Here is a 16,391-nt window from a genome sequence, read left to right as displayed (position 1 = left end):
GAAACAACTGTGCAATTCCCCAGACCCACGTGCCGTGCCCTGCCTGCTGCGTGGGGCTTGGATTCACGCACTGTGCCACGCCGAGGTCTGGCACTGCCGGGAGAGCGCCGAGACCTCGCGTAGGGGAAGGAAGGAGCTGCCTGTCTCCCCCTGTGCCCCTTGCTGGGGAAGGAGCGGCAGGGGCGAGGGGCCGGGGCTCTCTCTCTCTCTCTCTCTCTCTCTCTCTCTCTCTCTCTCTCCCCCCACCTAAAATCGCACGCTCAGCCCGCGGGACTGGGCTGCTCTGCGGGCGCTTTCTACCTGCCTGCACAGCGGGCTGGGAGCTCACGGACAGTCATTGCTGTACGCGGAGCGATCAAAACCCCCTTATCCCCGCGTGATCTCTCTCTCTCTCTCTCTCTCTCTCTCTCTCTCTCTCTCACTCTCTCTCTCACTCTCTCTCTTTATTTATTTATTTTTAATTCCCTTTCAATTTCCCAAATGAGGTTTGATGAATACAGCTCGTTGTCCGTGTTGATACCAGGGTAATAATTGTCAGGGGGTCTGAGCGCTCCAGGAAAAGGAAAGCGGAGGAAGAGGGAGGGATACAGCCTCCGCTATCTCGCTGTTACTAATTCCCAGCCGGCTCGGACTCAGGGGACAAGGCGATCGCTTAATAAACCCTCCTCCTCCTCCTCTCCTTTCACCACTCCTTCCTTCCTTCCTCTTCGCCGGCACATTTTCTCCCCCGCATTTGCCCACGTTTCATTCCTCCCCTTCATGAGGAATAAACCGTGCAAACTCGAACTAAAAAGAAAAAAACAAAGGGGAAAAAAAAATGCAAGATGAGTGGGAAGGATACAGGAGGGGAATAAAAAAAAAATAAGAAAGGGGAGGGAGGAGGAAAAGGACAGAAAGTGTCTGTGCCTGATCGCTGACCATCTGTACAAAAGGTGATCATTGTTAGCTACTCACATGGCTGGTGGCAGAGCAGCTCTTAGCAATTAATAAGTCTCTCAGCTTGAGCTCTTCTTTCCCCTTTTGGATGGCAGCGCTCTCTGCGTGGCTCGCTCTCACTCGCGCGCGCACACACACAAACCCGATCAGATGCTTCAGGACCGGCCACTTTGCGAGGGCAACAACACGGGAGGGTTTGTATTACTCCAGGTTCGTGTGTGTAGCCTATAAATAGCGAACTTTTTGATGGAATCAGCTAACAAATGAGAGAAGAAGGCGTAATTTTGCGCAGGGAGCCCCCCTTTCTCTTTGCAAGATTAAAACCCCCCAGGCAGCCCACAGAGCTAAAGTTGTGGGTGTGTAGAAAGGAATTTCACTTTATTGTGATCGTGCGCGAGATTTGTTTGTTTATTTTGGGGGTTTCTCTTGTTCCTCCCCCCACCGCCACCCCCCACCAACCTACACTTTACATTCTCCTCCCTGCCTTCCCAGCTAGGGGAAGGAACTGACCCGTATTAGCACCGACTTTAACTCCAAGTTGGGAACACACGGCGCATTTGAGGTTTTTCTTTTTCTTTTGGTGGTGGTGCCTGTTGTTGATTTGGTTTGCTTTGCTTTTATTTATTTTTTTTTTTTTCGGGAGGTGGGGGGAAGATGTCCACGAGATACCGCGTGGAAGTGCAGGAGGCGGGCGGGCAGGCTTCCCTGAACGTGCCCTCATTTTGAAAGCAAGTGAAGAACAGAAAGAAAACAGGTCGGAATTACTGGGGGGTGGGGGGGGAGGAGGGAAGAAGGCGGTACTTTGGTAGGGACGAAGTGTGTGACTGGGGCTGTGGGTCAGCCGTGGAGCGATGGCCCCACTCGAGATAAAGCTCCTCGATACACGTGGCTGTGGGGGTTCCGCGGTGCGGTCCCCCCTCGCCGCCGTCCCGCCCGGGGCAGCGGAGCCCCGGGAGCCGCGGGAGCCTCGTCCTTGCGGGTGGGCAGCGGAGCTGGCCCGACGGCTCAGGCCAGGGAGGAAGCCCCTGCTCCAGAGCCCACGCCGGCCTTCGTCGGGCAGCCTACGGGCTGTTCGGGGCCGGCTCCCCACTCCGTTCTCCCTCCCGCCCGCGTTTTGTAGGAAATCTGAGCGCTCCCGGCACGTTCGGCATTCCCCCGGTAACGACAGCCCCCTGTCCCCCGAGGACATTGATTTGCGGGAAGCTTAAGGCTGGGCCCTGTCAGCAAAGGGGCTGCCGCTGATAAGGATCCCACCGCGGCAGCTATGAAGAGATTTTCTCCCCTGACAGGTGCCTGACAGGGCTGGCCGGGAAGAACTGCTGACCTGTCTAAAGAAATATATCTGCGTCTCCCGGAATGGCAGGACAGATGGTGCCCGTTCGCACCGCCGCGACTTCTCTCGATGGCACACACCGAGCGGAGCTGATGAGCGGTTTGTTTTTATGGCAGGGAGGTAGCGATGCCCTCGGACATCCCGTGGCAAGGGCTTGATGGGAAATGTCCGCTCCTGTACAGGCGCGGTGCCTGTACCGAGACGCGTACCGGGAGGGCGGGGGACAGCGGCGTCGCTCCCGCCCGCTCCTGCCCCGTCCCTGCGTACATGACCTGCCGCAGGATGGCCGAGGAAAGGGGCTTTCGTCACCCCTGTCAGAGCCGCGCCCCCAGTTCCCTCCAAATTGGTCCTAAAGGTCGCTCCCCGCTCGCCCTCACGCCCCTCGGCCTCGGCGGCCTCGGCGGAGCCCCGGCAGCACCGGGCCGGGCCCTCGCTGCCTTTGTGCCGCCCGCGGGGCCGCGCAGGAGCCCGTGTCAGGCAGCGCACGGGGGTGAGGCAGGGCGCCCCCGGCCCTCTCGCTCTGAGCCGCTCTCCCGGGGCCCCGGCGGGGCAGTGCCCGGGCGCGGACAGTGCCCCGGCCGCACGGGCAGTCGCGGCCCCCTCGGCACCCCCGGCCCCGGTGGCGGCTCCGCCGGCGGAGCGGCGACCCCGGCAGTCAGTGCCTCTCCTCCCCGCGCCCGGCTCCGCAGCTCCCGAGTGACGCGCAGCCCGCCGCGCTGGTCCATCCGCACACATTTCCAATCTCATGGCTCATAAACTATTAGCGAAGGGATTTCATTATTCACCTTCCGTATCTTACAAAGGAGAAAGGGAAAAAAAAAAAAAAACCAACCAGCAAAAAGCCAAACCAACAAAACATGCGCCTCTGGTAACAGCAAGACCGGGCCGGGTTTAAATCCCAGAGCCTGCCCAGGCTCAGGACTCTGGGCTCGGCTCTGGGCTGGCTCCGCCGAGTTCCTTCCTCTGGCGCTGGGCTCTGGCCGCCGCTGCTTGTCCCGGAGGGACTGCGGCGGTCAGCCTCGGCCCAGGGCAAAGCTAAGCAAAGCAAAGCCGTGAGCTGCGTTTTACCGGCCACGGAGAAAACATTCCAGAAGAAAAAATAAAACCTTGAGGATGAAAGGGTTGGGGGGCAGTCTGCTTGTTTTCCTTGCTTTTTTTTTATTTATCTTTTTTTCTTTTTCACCCTCTTTTTTTTTTTTTCAATAGATAATACTAGGAGTTATTTAGCTCTCCATTGGAATGTGACAGATCAACTCCGGGGCGTGCAGCACAAGCGCGCCGCGGAGCGAGGGCCGGAGCCCGGGGAGGCGGCGGAGAGCGGGGGGAGCGGCCGGGCTGGGGCTGCGAGGGGCCGGGGTCAGGCCGAGCTGCGGGCGGGGCAGCCAGGGGCAGACGCGCGCCTCAGCAGGGCGCCTATAGAAACATAGGACCCGATCCAGGAAAAGTTACTGACAGCCTGGATGAGACGAACACAAATGTTAATACAGCTAACTTTGTTTCTTTCTTCTCCCGCCCCCCGCACTTCCTTTCACGATTTTTTTTTTTTTTTTTATCCTTTAAGAAATAGACTGCGAAGAAGTTTAGATCACGAGGTAATTATAAAAACCAATATAGAGATTTTGAAAGAGAGACCCACTTCATAATTTTATAGCGAGGAGCAAAATATTCTAGCGAAGTCTGGGGTCATCACCTGCAATAGAGCAATGTTCCCTCCCTGTTTAATATACATAGTGTGGGAAATGGAGGGAAAACATAGCTAGCACCTGTAGTGCCAAAGGAAAAAAAAATTAAATTACTACATCATATTTTGGGGCTATTTTGCAGGACATTCTTCAAAAATAGACCCATATTTAATTATAGCTCTGATAATTTTTCTCTATGAGACTGCTAGTTAATACTAAGAAGGAAATGGAGTTTCTATCGAGTTTTTAAATGTTGGTATCTTTAAAAAAATAGTAATTTTCCTATGTGCTAATAGCGCATCTGGGACTGCAAGTGACCAACCTGGATCAACTTTTAATTAACACGCTGACCTGCCGAAGAAGCAAAACTCCCTTAAAAAAAAAAAAAAAAAAAAAAAGGTGTGTATATAAATACATCGCCGTGACCCTGGAAACCCCAGGGCTCTCCTTGCCCTTTTTGTAGGGAGGAGGTGATTTTCCAAAGGCGCGAGGAGATGCGCAGGTTCAGCCCCCGCCCGCCTCCCCTCCCCGCTCAGGCTGCGGGGGCAGCGGCGGCCCCGGGAAGGGGGGATGCTGTCGGAGCGGGCGGGGCACTATGACCGGAGCCCCTGAGCAGCGTGTGCGAGGAAAACGCCGTGGCAGACAGGCGGAGGATTTGGGCTCTATGGGAGGTGTGGTACAAGCACCAGTGGGGGGATGGACACAAGCTCACGCGTGGGTGCTCCAAGCTCCAGAGCCTGTTCGGTAGCTCCCCCGCACGAAGCACAAAGAGAGGTCAGCAGCCTGAAGGATGAACTCCTTTTCTTTCTGCTGTTGCCTCGTCAATGCTTTGTTTGTCTTGTTTTTTCCCTTCATGGTTAAATTAAATATGGCTTTAAATTCAGTTTTTTTTCCCATGCACGTACACACTTCAGGCAGATTGGGTGCTGGAGACCGCCCCCACCCCCCAAAACTGGCACTGGAGTACGTTACTGCCGAGTTACACTTTAACTTCTCTGCAGGTAATAATTAAAGACCTTCTTTCTAAATCTCTTTCCCCCACAGAAACACCGAGGCTCTCTTTCGCAATAGATTATATTGATCACACACACGGGCACACTCTCGGAGCCGCCGTCTGTAAGCCGCTCTCAATTCCATGCGCTCTGCACAACTTTTCCCATATCTTCTCCCACTTTTTTTCCCGAGCTGAAAGGTTTCTTCAGGGATGCATTTCTATGAACAATTCCAAATCCCCCCAAGAGGAAGCTCCATGTGCAAAAGCCAGTCATCCAGATGCACACCTGCAGGCTTTGGCCATAAGTCTGAATTTTGTCCCACACTTGCTTTGTGTGTGAGTTTAAAAATAAGAGATACAGAAGGAACAAAGTCATCTGACATCTATAATGCAGTATGTCTGTCTAGTGAGAAGAACTCCAACTGTTTTTTAGTGGCGGCACTTTCCAAAGAAAACCTTCAGCCTTGTCCTAACAGCCATACTGAAAGTTTTAGGGGCTCTGAGTTACTTGAGATCACAAATTAATCTGCCAGAGAAGTGAGGAACACACCTGATATCAACAGAGGGTCAAGAGCTGGCCAGTTCCAGCTGGTCCCGCATTTGATTTACTTCAGGCTGTTAAGATGTATGCTGTGGTGTTTTGATAAGAAAAAAGGAGTCAGCAGTTTGATTTGGCAATTCTTTCTTTTTTTTTTTTTCCCTCTGAAGAGAGCTGCAGTTTAAGCTGAGGAATTTGTTGTTGCTGGTGGGATGGTTTTTAGTGGAGGTTTTTGGTCTGCATGGGGCTATCTCATCACATACTGTTTACACTTAACTGTGTTCCTTACTCTCTCAAGCTAGCCAGACTGTGGCATGAAATTTTATGCAGCTTGTCTACTTCAGGTCTCCAGCATCTGTGGCCAGTGCCTTTTCTGGGGTTCACCCCAGCCAGAGAACTTGGAGCAACAGCAAGGGCAGGGATCATCACCCGGTGGGTCACACTAGCAACCCTGCTTGGTCTTGGTGGAGCCTGACCACAGCTTCCTCCTCACACCTCTCTCTTCCACAGGGCCTTTTCCCTAAGCTTCATCAGATGCCACTGAAATATTTGAATTTTGGGTTTTTTATAATGTACTGATGTACCCATACAAGCTGAGTGTGGAGGCTGCTTGCTCTCAGCTGAATTAAACTATTATTTGAGGATATCTCCTGCACCTGCTGTGCCCACTCTTACAGCCCCCAAAACTTTCCATCACAGGGAGTTAAATCACAGTAATTACAGCGGGGATGTTTTCTCAGATGTCTGTGTCTGCGCAGTGTAAGAACACCTGCAATACTCCAGACCAGAGGACCTTTGCACAAATGATGCCCCTCAGAGGTGGCACCAAGGGGTGCATAAACAGGGGAATAAGGAGTTGATCAGGATTTTTTTTTATTCTATCCCTGGTTTTTCTTTACCTTTCCTCTTATTTTAATTACTCTGCCCCTAAAATAGGGAAGAGTCACTGACCCTATTGCCTTTCCATGAGGCAATTGGTGTTTGAAAAAGAACCAGAAATCCTCAGAGGACATAATCTGTGATAATATATATTCTAAGGTAGATGTGCTGCCATTCCCTGTATTGGGCTTGGCAAACATTTCTCAGCAGAGACCACATTTTCTGCTGCATGTAGCTTTAGAAAAAACATCATCACTTAGGCTGAAAACTGATATGCTGGCTGTCTGTACTGGGCAGATTATTTTGAAAATACCTGCCAAAACAATTTGTCCATTTCCAAGAACAAGGTTATGGAAAAATAAACAGTTTTGCTCATACTAAAATGGAAACTTTTTTCCTTTGAAATGCTCTGCTGCCCTCAGGCTTTGAAGCACAGCCTCAAAATGTGACCTTTTTTATTTAAAATGTGCTTTCCCCTTTCTGTCTGAAAATTTATCTAAATGTGTCTAACTTACAAATATTAGAAACTGTCATGAACAGATGGCCAGCAATGATTTCTTTTATTCTAGCAGGAAAAAGGCATTGCTAAAGGTTGGCCCTCTCTGCAAATAGAAGCTTGAGTATACAGTGTTGAGGTTAGATTTCCACTTTAATCCCCACCTCCGAGTTTGCCCCGTGAACCTGAATTTTGGTGCAGAATCTGAGAGGTAGGAATCCTATCTCTCCTAAGCTCCAGGTGATTTGAAGGTTGTGTCAAGAAGAAAGGTCTCTGCGTGAATACAACACAGAGGAAAAAGCCATCCAGCCTGTGACAAAGCAGGCAGTAGAAGCAGCCAAGCCAGGCAGAGAGAAAAGCTGGGACTGGTGTTTGGAGGCAGGAGCCTGGGACTGATTAGGTAAGGGGACACAGAGGTTGTGCAGAGAGAGCAGAGAGAAGCTGTTCTATTGAGGAACCTGGAGGGCAGATAAGAGGGCAAGGCTGGAAAAACCAACTAATGCTGTCAGCCAAGAGCAAGGATGCTTAATTGCAGGATGTCCAGAGTAGCTGGGCTGAATTTCATTTGAAACATGGTAGAAATTCTGAAAGTCAAGATGTGGAGTTTTTTTCCACTATTTATAGCCAACGCAGTTTAGCTACATAATTAATGCTTTTTATTTGGAATAGAGTCTGCTTTCTAATGCTGAAAAAGAACTGACCTTCAAGAGAAGTGTTTCTGAGATGATTCAAAACATATTTTAATTTGTGTGTGTGTGTGACCACTGAACTAAGGAAATGTGTTTTATATTCAACACTAGCCACCACATTGTGGATGTTAAGGAAATGACTGACCTGAGGGGTTCAGAACACCTCAATTCAGCTTCCATACATTTGGATACATGACCACAGAGATTATATTCCACAAATTTCCTGAAGCAGAAATGAAACCCTGCAAGGTACCCTTCCTCTGGGAACAGATCAGTACTTTGTAGATTTTATTCACTAGAATCCTGTCTAATTTGTCACAGAGCTGGGAACAGCTCATGTACAAGGTAGTGAATTACAAGGAGGGAAAGAAGGACTTTGTGGCAAAGCGGTTGCTGAATTTTAACTGCTGAGTTTGCTTCCATTCCCCTTCCACCTCAAAGATTCTACAGTGTCAGGAAAGTTGCCCCAAGAGGCAATACTTAGTTGAGATGAGGGCCCATCTTGAAATGTGGGAGTCTGGTGGGCTGAAGTGAATCACTCACTTTGCATGGACTAGGCCAAGCGATGCAGAATGCCAAACAGGTTGAAAAATCAAGCACATAATATCTCTAATTGGATACCCCAAATTAGCCGGCATTTTGTACTTTAATCTCATTTGTTTGGAACAGAGATTTATAGAAAGGATAGGATGATATAATCCCTTCAGCTTCAGGCTGTAAAAAAAAAAGCACCCAGATGCTATAGGGTGGTGGTAGAGGAACAGGAAAAGAAAAAGATTAGTATTTATCTACCCCAGAAATGGCCCCATGTAGGTAAATTTAACACTGGAAATAACTCCTGAAGAAAGCTCTGCCTAAGCCCAACTCTGCAAGCCAAAAGGGTACTTGTGAGGAAGATAAGCAGAAAAGCCCCACTGCCCTGTCAAGTTGTGTTCATATTTCATTGCATAAGAGCAGATGAAACAAAGGCTTTGTAAAGTTATTTGTGAAAAGGGGGAAGGAGAGGGAGGAAAAAAGAGAGAACAAGCCCAGGGTACCAGAGATCATGAAAATAAGGTGCTGACCCAGAATAGACTAAAAGTGCATGTCTGCACCAGTGAAAGCACTTGTACTTGGGGACATGTCAGGTATATGCCATAGTGGCTTTGCTTTTGGTTACTGTACAGTCTCTTTTCCTTTGTTTCTTGGCATATTTTGTCTTACATAGTCTGAATTTTGAGGAAAATTCTTTTTTCCTGGAAAATTCCTTGTCATCTCCTAGTGCATGATGGTGTAATGATAAAGCACCTGCTCAAGGGATTGGTCCTGAGCAATGTGATTAGCTTTCATTTTCTCACTTCTTACTGGCTTTAAATGTTTATAGAGCCTGAAATGCTCTTCTAATTTTTGTGTGTCCTAACAAAGTTAAGCATAATAGCAAAAGGGAAATCAAATGTAGAGTCCAAGTCCTTTCTAACTTTTTTATTTCTCAATAAGCACCTATTTAACTCATATTTAGTGGGTAGCACTTCCATTTGGAACTGGACTAAAATCTTCAAAGCATTTCAGGGGGATGGATTTGACACTAACAGTCCTATAGATTGCCATACATCTGGCTGGACTGAAACAAACAACAGGGAAAAAAACCTACTCCTAAACTTCTGAATTCCTGTTTTCTATGTTAGAATACAGAAGAGCTCCAGAATCTGTTCTTTCAGTCAGAGATGGAAGTGCCCTCACCAGGCGCATGGTTCTGACCTCAGCTGGAGGAGCCTTGGCCTGGAGTCAAGCAGTTGCTGCACTTACTGAAACATCCAAATGAACTGTCTGCTTTGCCTTAGATTAAACTTCATTCACTGATCCAAGATAGTAAGTGAGACAATAATTTGCTACTCTTTGTTTCGCAGCAGATTCTCATTCAGAATAAACCTGCAGTTCAGCATCAGGTTTTTTTACCAGCAGCAACCATGGTGGCATTGTAAAATTGTACCTCCAGTAACTTCAACAAGTAGGATAAATAAATGCAGATGTAAAAAGAGAAAACTCATCCTGTTTTTAGTAGCACAGAGGCTACATGAGAGCAGAGTACAAAGATAGTGTCAGGAGTCCAGATGCAATCAGAAGGCACCATTATTTTGAGTGGTAACTTGTAACAAATAAAGCGTCATTTCCTCTGAGCTGAAGACCTCTACAGCACTGCCTTTACCACCACCAGCCTACCTCTTTTCTTCTCTAACAAACCACAGGCTTGACTGAAGCGTTAGAGAGTAAATTGCTTAATGTCTTCTAGAGACCTCAAATATGTGAAATACCCAGTGTGTAAAAGAGAGAGTTTATTTCAAAAGCAAGCATAGCAAAACTGACCTGCTGGAGAAAAGAGCCTCTGCCTTGTTCCTGCTCACATGGGGTACTTTGCTTGGACTTCCTAACAAAACAAATGTATGCTTCCAAATCCATCACTTTTAAACCAATATACGAAGCAGAAGAACTAATATGATCTTAATTAAGCAATGGAAGGGTGACCATCTGGCTGTTTAGGAATCACATTTGACCCAGGTAACAGCAAATGTTTTCCGTATCGGAGGAAAAAATGTAGGTGTGACATCCACATCTCTCTTATTATTGATAATGACAAAACAAACAATTTCAAGATGTAGTACAAAAGTCATGTTGATGGAAAAATGTATCTTTCCTGCTGTATGTATCCCCTATACATTATCAGCTTCCTTGCAGAGCAAGATTCCTCTTACTGTGGCCAGTAATAATAGAAAAGAATAGGAAAAAAAAGCTTTTCTCAGTGTATCTGACCAAGTCAAAGATCTGGTATTCATGTCAATAAAGCTTTACTATTGCTTGTGATGATAATCCTGTATTATCCCACCCCTGAGGTGGCTATAACTCATTGTGAATGAATAGATCATTATATAAAAGTATGTTCCTACTTTGATGTACAGTAATCTGACTGTATCTGTATGTGATACGAAAGGCCCCCAAACAACAGTAGGGGTGGTCACAATAAATCATTTGAGTATAAATTTAGCACTCATTGCAATAGCACTGCAATATTTCATAGACACATGTTCCAAGGGAAGAGGTTTGTCCATAAATACACCGATGATAAGTGACTTGGACACTCCCAGCGTGAGTTTAGGCAGATGAGTAAAAGGAAAGTTTATTCTGATTTTCTGGGTAGAAGGGTGGGTTTTCCACTAGCAGTGTCTGGTTCATCCTTGTCATGTGTTCAAAAACTCCGCATTCACTCACCCATATCCCCAATACATAGGAAAAGAAAGGCAGAGTTGTCTGGGTAAGTAAATTTAGGAAGAGGAAGATATTCTGGACCTGCTGTGTGGCCTCACTCCTGGGGAAGGTTTGCAAAGAGGTAAAGAGAGCCAGCCTTCCTAAAGGGAAATGAGCACTGGTCTCTTACTTAGTTCAACTTGTTGAGAAGACCTACAGTGTTTAAACTACTTTTGTGGGGAGTTTTTTTCCTTTTTTTCCCTCCAGGGTTACTCCACCTGTTTGAAGATGAGGAGAATATGCAGGCTTAGCTGTGACACTTAGCAGATAAGTCAGAAAGGTGGTAAATGCTTGAGAAGAAGCAGCTTTAATATGTGACTCTTAATAAGTTTTCAGATTAGCTTTCCCTTAAAAAAATGGAATGGCTTTTAAACTAAATATCCATTATAAAATGTATTGACAATAACAGAAGTGAAAATTCTGTACATTTGAACTCTCACTATTTGAGGGAAACTCATGTAAAAGCAGACATTGCAAGCATTCACTGCAAGTGAATAAGTAAGGATGCTGAGATGAATAAAACCAGAAAGTAATTCTTAGCCATCATACAAATTCTCAACACTATCCTTTTTAATGATTTCATAAGTTCTCTGCACCTGAAAAATATATATTTTCTTTTAGTAACTATACACTTATTTAATTCACCTTCCTAATAAATCAACACATGTTGGGTATTTGCTTTTCAGACTCGCTTTTCCTTAATACTGAGGATTGAACAGTTAATGCTGGAGTATTCATTTGAAAAGCTGAGGAAGAGCATTACAAATAAACAAAATCTAGAATGGATTAAACTCCTGTTTTATTCTGTGGAAGAATAAAGAACAGCAGTACACATATTTAGAGCCATAAATGTACCAACAATCTTAATTGAACTAGTATTTTTAAGCATGTGACTGAATCAAGTAATGGACTGGAACAGAGCCTATAATCAGCAATGATGTATTCAGACTCTGTTTGAAGATAAGTAGATGGGTAAATTTAAACTCAGAAAAATAGATTTTTAGCCCAATAAATTTGCCTCCTGGAGTACCTTTTTTTACTGCTTGGCAATATGTTATTCTGGTGGGAGAGTCACACCTATTAATCTCAAAGATCCTCTCTTCAGGAGTAAGTTTTCTTCTGTGCATATTTATATCCTCCACAGCCTTGATGGAGAAACTCTCATTTATCTTGAAACAGATGGATATCAAACCCAACTCTTTCTTCAGATAAGAATGTATTAGGAATTGCTCAGACGTATCAGTGCCCTAGATAAAAGAGATTCAGACCTTTCCTTTTGTACTTGTCTCATCTAGCAGAGAAGTTATGACCTGTAAGCTCCACAGTGACCGGGCTGCTGGGGCTGACTCCCCTAAACTCCACTGTGCAGCTACAGAGTTGTCTTCTCCTGAAGGCAACTTGGGGCAAGATTCTTATCTCGGGTGACCTGACTTGTCTTTTGGGGCAATCCCTTTACTCACAGCTGCTGCACCCTCACACCTACTCCTGAGGCACAGACTGTACCATCTCTTTAAAGAGGAATTTTTTAAAAATAGAAATCCCTCATTTATATGTAAAAGCATTCTTTGGCTTCTCCCAAGCTTCAGACACCACCATTCAAACCAAACCAAACCTGACTCTTTGAGTGTTCTTTCACAAGATGTGAGAACACAAAAGCTTTACTTTTTGACCAGCAGGTGCCATGCTGGGATTGTACCAATGGTCTGCCTACACCAGTCTGCCACCTCCCCACAAGCCAGAATCAGAAACGTCCAGGAAAAGTATTGGAACTGCACCACAATGAAGTGGAACTGACCTCCTGGAGGACTTACTCTGGTTTTAAGAGTCAGTGACTCTTTGTTCAGTCAGGAGAAAATACAATTGGCTTTTACTTACAGTTGGAACAGAAGTGATATATTAATATGAAGGTACTCAGAAAAGAGTGTTTATAGTGTCAAGGCCAATTTCTAAGAAGCCAAAATTTTCAAGGCTATGTGAGCACAATGGCATGTTTCTCTTTCTGTTCATTTGTTCTTCCCTATGAAACAATAACTTCCTACAGCAGCAATCAAGAACAAGGTGAATTTTACATTCACCTAAACCAAACACATTTGAGAAGAAGAAATTACGGAATTTTGTTAACTTTAATGCAAAGATTGTGTTTCTGAAGTCTTTATCATTTTATTCCTGTAAAGGAATTAAGAAGATGACATGATTAGCAGGTTAGAAAAATATCTGTGGAAGTGCCAGTCACTATAACTGTTTGATGAACATGATACTTACGGAATAGATAAGGAGCTTTCTGATCTGGCACTTAAAAGACTTACAACTTGCAAACACTTTGGGGAGTACCATTGATTTAACCGGATCTTGAACGCTGGCACAACAACCCAGTGCTGAAAACACTAAAAGTTCTGCTTGTGGATAGCCCAGTCATCTGATGTTGCTTGCTTTGGGCTCATGGTTAATTGTTAACATTTTGGGGACAAGCCAGTGACCCTGTGTTCTTGCTCAGGAATGTACGACCCATTCACCAGCAACCAGTTTGTGCTGAATGCCCACTAGGCTGGAATATATTGGTGTTTAAAGATGCACCCAGCTCAAACTTTTCTGTGTTGCTACTGACTTTTCATCAGACATCCTGCTTTATGGAATATTCTCTCATCCTTCTCTGGAGTGATGGAGCTGTGAGGAAAGTTTTTAAAAGCTAAAGATCACTCAAGGAGAAATCAAATGGCTTTTGTTTATAATTTCTTATTATGTTTAAGAAACTGCTTTAATGAAATCAAGATGGAACCCTTTGGATGCGGCAAAATTATGACTTTAACTTGAAATAACAACAGAAATATTTAAGAATAAATAAATTAGGACATTGTAGAAATATGATTAAGACCAGTGCAACTAGTAATAAAACTGAAAAAGAAACATACTTATTCCAAATTTAATTTATTTGTGGCTTGCAAGTTTTAATTAAAACAAATCCTATTTGCTGTGTATTTACCAATTTATTATACAAGGACCATAAAGTGGAATTATATTGGATAATTTATTTTGTGGCTGTTTCTCTCTGCTTCTGTGTTCATGTCTAAATCACAAAGAGAAAACGAGACCACTAGCAAAATCCAAATAGTTTATTTGAAACAAAATGTGTAATTGTTCAGAAATAGACTATTGACTTTCACTGGGTTAAACAGCTCATGTACTGATTAGACTTGAAGCTATAATTGTTCTTGTCACCCAAACTCTGCTCAGTCAATATCTTTTTATCATATACATTTTTAATCACATATTAATAAACAAGAAGGTGTGCTTTATTGATGGCTGGATTAGTTTATTGACCAACTCAACAATTCTCTATATGGTTTCTGAACACAGAAACAAGGTCAATGTGTAAAGATGAGGAATAGTACTTTCACCATCTTTAATACACTTCAATCTGGCAGTGTACTCCCTTTATTACAAGTGCTGCTATCTGTGTAATTTCTCCAATTCTTTTAAAAATTATTTCATATTTGAAACAATCTCACTGTTAAAGCACACTTTGGCTTTAGTTTCAGGAACTTTAGATTTCTAAGAGCTTCTCTAATTTATTATTTATTTGTCACCTTCACACTAAACTGCATTATTTTTTAAACCTTTGGGAATTCAAGTTTTCAGATACATGTAGATTCTTACCAAGTATTCTCTAATTACTTCTATTTTGGAAAATATTGTTGGAAATTTTTCAGGTTCTCCTAACTGATAACTTTCTTCATCCTTCTAATCACTTCTTGTAAGTTTTCTCCTCTGTCAATTGTTATTGTGAGTATTCTCCTTGAGATCCAAGTTGGAAATTATGGCCTCTGAAACAACTGTATGAAATTAATGATTAAAACAGTAACAAAATGTGGTACTATCAGTAGTGTATTCCTTTCCTGTCAGAAAAAACTTGTGCAGAGGAACTCCCATTCTACTCCCCCTGTTTTATTTTTGGTTTTTAATTATTGCTTTTATTTTTCAAAGGAATGGAAAGTGGAATAGAAATAGATCTTTTTATCAGGATTTCCATTTTTACAAAACACTGTTTTGCAACAGAAAAGTACGAAATTGAAAATACATTGACTCTGCCTGTCAGGCACTCACATGATCACCTAAACCCAAAAGTCATGTGAAGAAACAGCTGACTGCTAGCACACACTTCTCAGCCAGAAACAGAGAAGAAGCATGTTTTCAGCCTGAAGTTTTTAGTCTCAAAACCCTTCCACATGCTCTTCTCCTTAAGGTATTAGGTATGAGGTCAATCACTGCAGTATCACGTACCAATATCTCTGATTTTACCAGGGGCTCATGCCTGAATGATTTAGGTGATGAGCTGTACAGGAAAAAGGCCTGGCTTGACTGTTTCTAAAATCACATGCAGAGGCACTGTTGCTTTGCTGTCTTCCTGAGCTTCTCGAATAAGCTCTATTCCCCACTATGGATTACAGCTCACAGTAAAGAGAGGCTGTCTGAAGAGGTATCTGTATTTCTTTTTTTCCCACCCAGAAACTGTTTTGTCTCCCAGAGTATATTGTTTTCAGGTTTTTTTGTTTTGTTTTGTTTTTTTTTTCAAATAGATTAATTTAATATTTAGCTACATTTCTGCTCCTCCTTCTAGGTCCTTTTATGCTACTGATTGTATTTCCATGGTATTTTAGGAAGAGGTAGAATATCTCAGTACTATCCAGTAATGTTTTTCTGTGCCTTTGTCTCTGGAGTTTAAAAGATATATAAATTTTATCCTTTTTGTGAGTGCTATGCTATAATCCTCAGGCTGTCAGTCAAGGAAAATACTTAAGCTCAAATATACTCAAGTATAAAAATCTAGCATAATGATGGAGAGAAAGCTGCTTGTGTAGTTATTAAACACTAACCAGTGACCCCCAGGCAGTTCAGTTTTAAATGGGGAAGTTTGAGAAAGCAAGTGAAGAAGAGAGAATCCTTCACTCCACTAATACCTGAAAATACTGTGAAAGGGGAACTGAGACAGCAACAGAGGGTCAGGCTGAACTGCTAATTACCACAAGGTCTTCTCCAGAAACAAAAGGCGTTACAGAAACACATCTGAACCAAGAGCAGACTAAACTCCTCTGGATGACTAAACTGGCAAACCCGTTCATATTCACATGAGCATTAGCACTGTGAAAGCACCAAGTGCACTGGAGATGTGTAGAAGTTCTGGTCATGCAAGGTAAAGCTTCCCAAAGGCACCCTTTAATTGGTCTCATTTTCTCTGCCAAACATCATCAAAGTTTCAGATGTTCAGGCCAGGTCTTGTCACTTTACTATTTCATCACTTTTTGGATTACTGACTCCAGCATAAATGTTCTCAAACATATTTGTACCCTGTATGTTTTTCTGCCTTTCACATGCACTCTTCTTTCCCCCTAAGAGCCTTGATGAATTCTTAAAAAGTAGAGAAAGGAAAATTATGGTGTGTGAACTACTATAAACCCCACAAGGTAAATGGTTGTACAGATACTTTTTAATTTCAAGGGCAGACAAGAAATTTTCATAACCCTTTAGGAACACAGTCCCCTCTCTCTGCCTAATTTCTGGCCTTCTTAA

General features: G+C 44.1%; 1 long non-coding RNA gene across 1 annotated transcript; it reads right to left on the bottom strand.

The window, feature by feature from the left end:
- Positions 1–442: 442 nt before the first annotated feature.
- LOC106628206 (uncharacterized) lies at positions 443–2,495 on the bottom strand. The gene is made up of 3 exons (XR_001331492.2): positions 2,261–2,495; positions 955–1,161; positions 443–786 (listed from the first exon to the last, which is right to left on the bottom strand). It is a non-coding gene; the product is annotated as an uncharacterized LOC106628206 (long non-coding RNA).
- Positions 2,496–16,391: the final 13,896 nt, after the last annotated feature.

This window comes from Pseudopodoces humilis, chromosome 3 (genome assembly GCF_049639895.1).
Source record: "Pseudopodoces humilis isolate 2021_Gansu_Grassland_sample_001 chromosome 3, ASM4963989v1, whole genome shotgun sequence".
Classification (NCBI taxonomy): Eukaryota; Metazoa; Chordata; class Aves; order Passeriformes; family Paridae; genus Pseudopodoces; species Pseudopodoces humilis.
The sequence above is the reverse complement of the archived record's forward strand: the minus strand, read 5'-3'. Positions and strand labels throughout refer to the sequence as shown.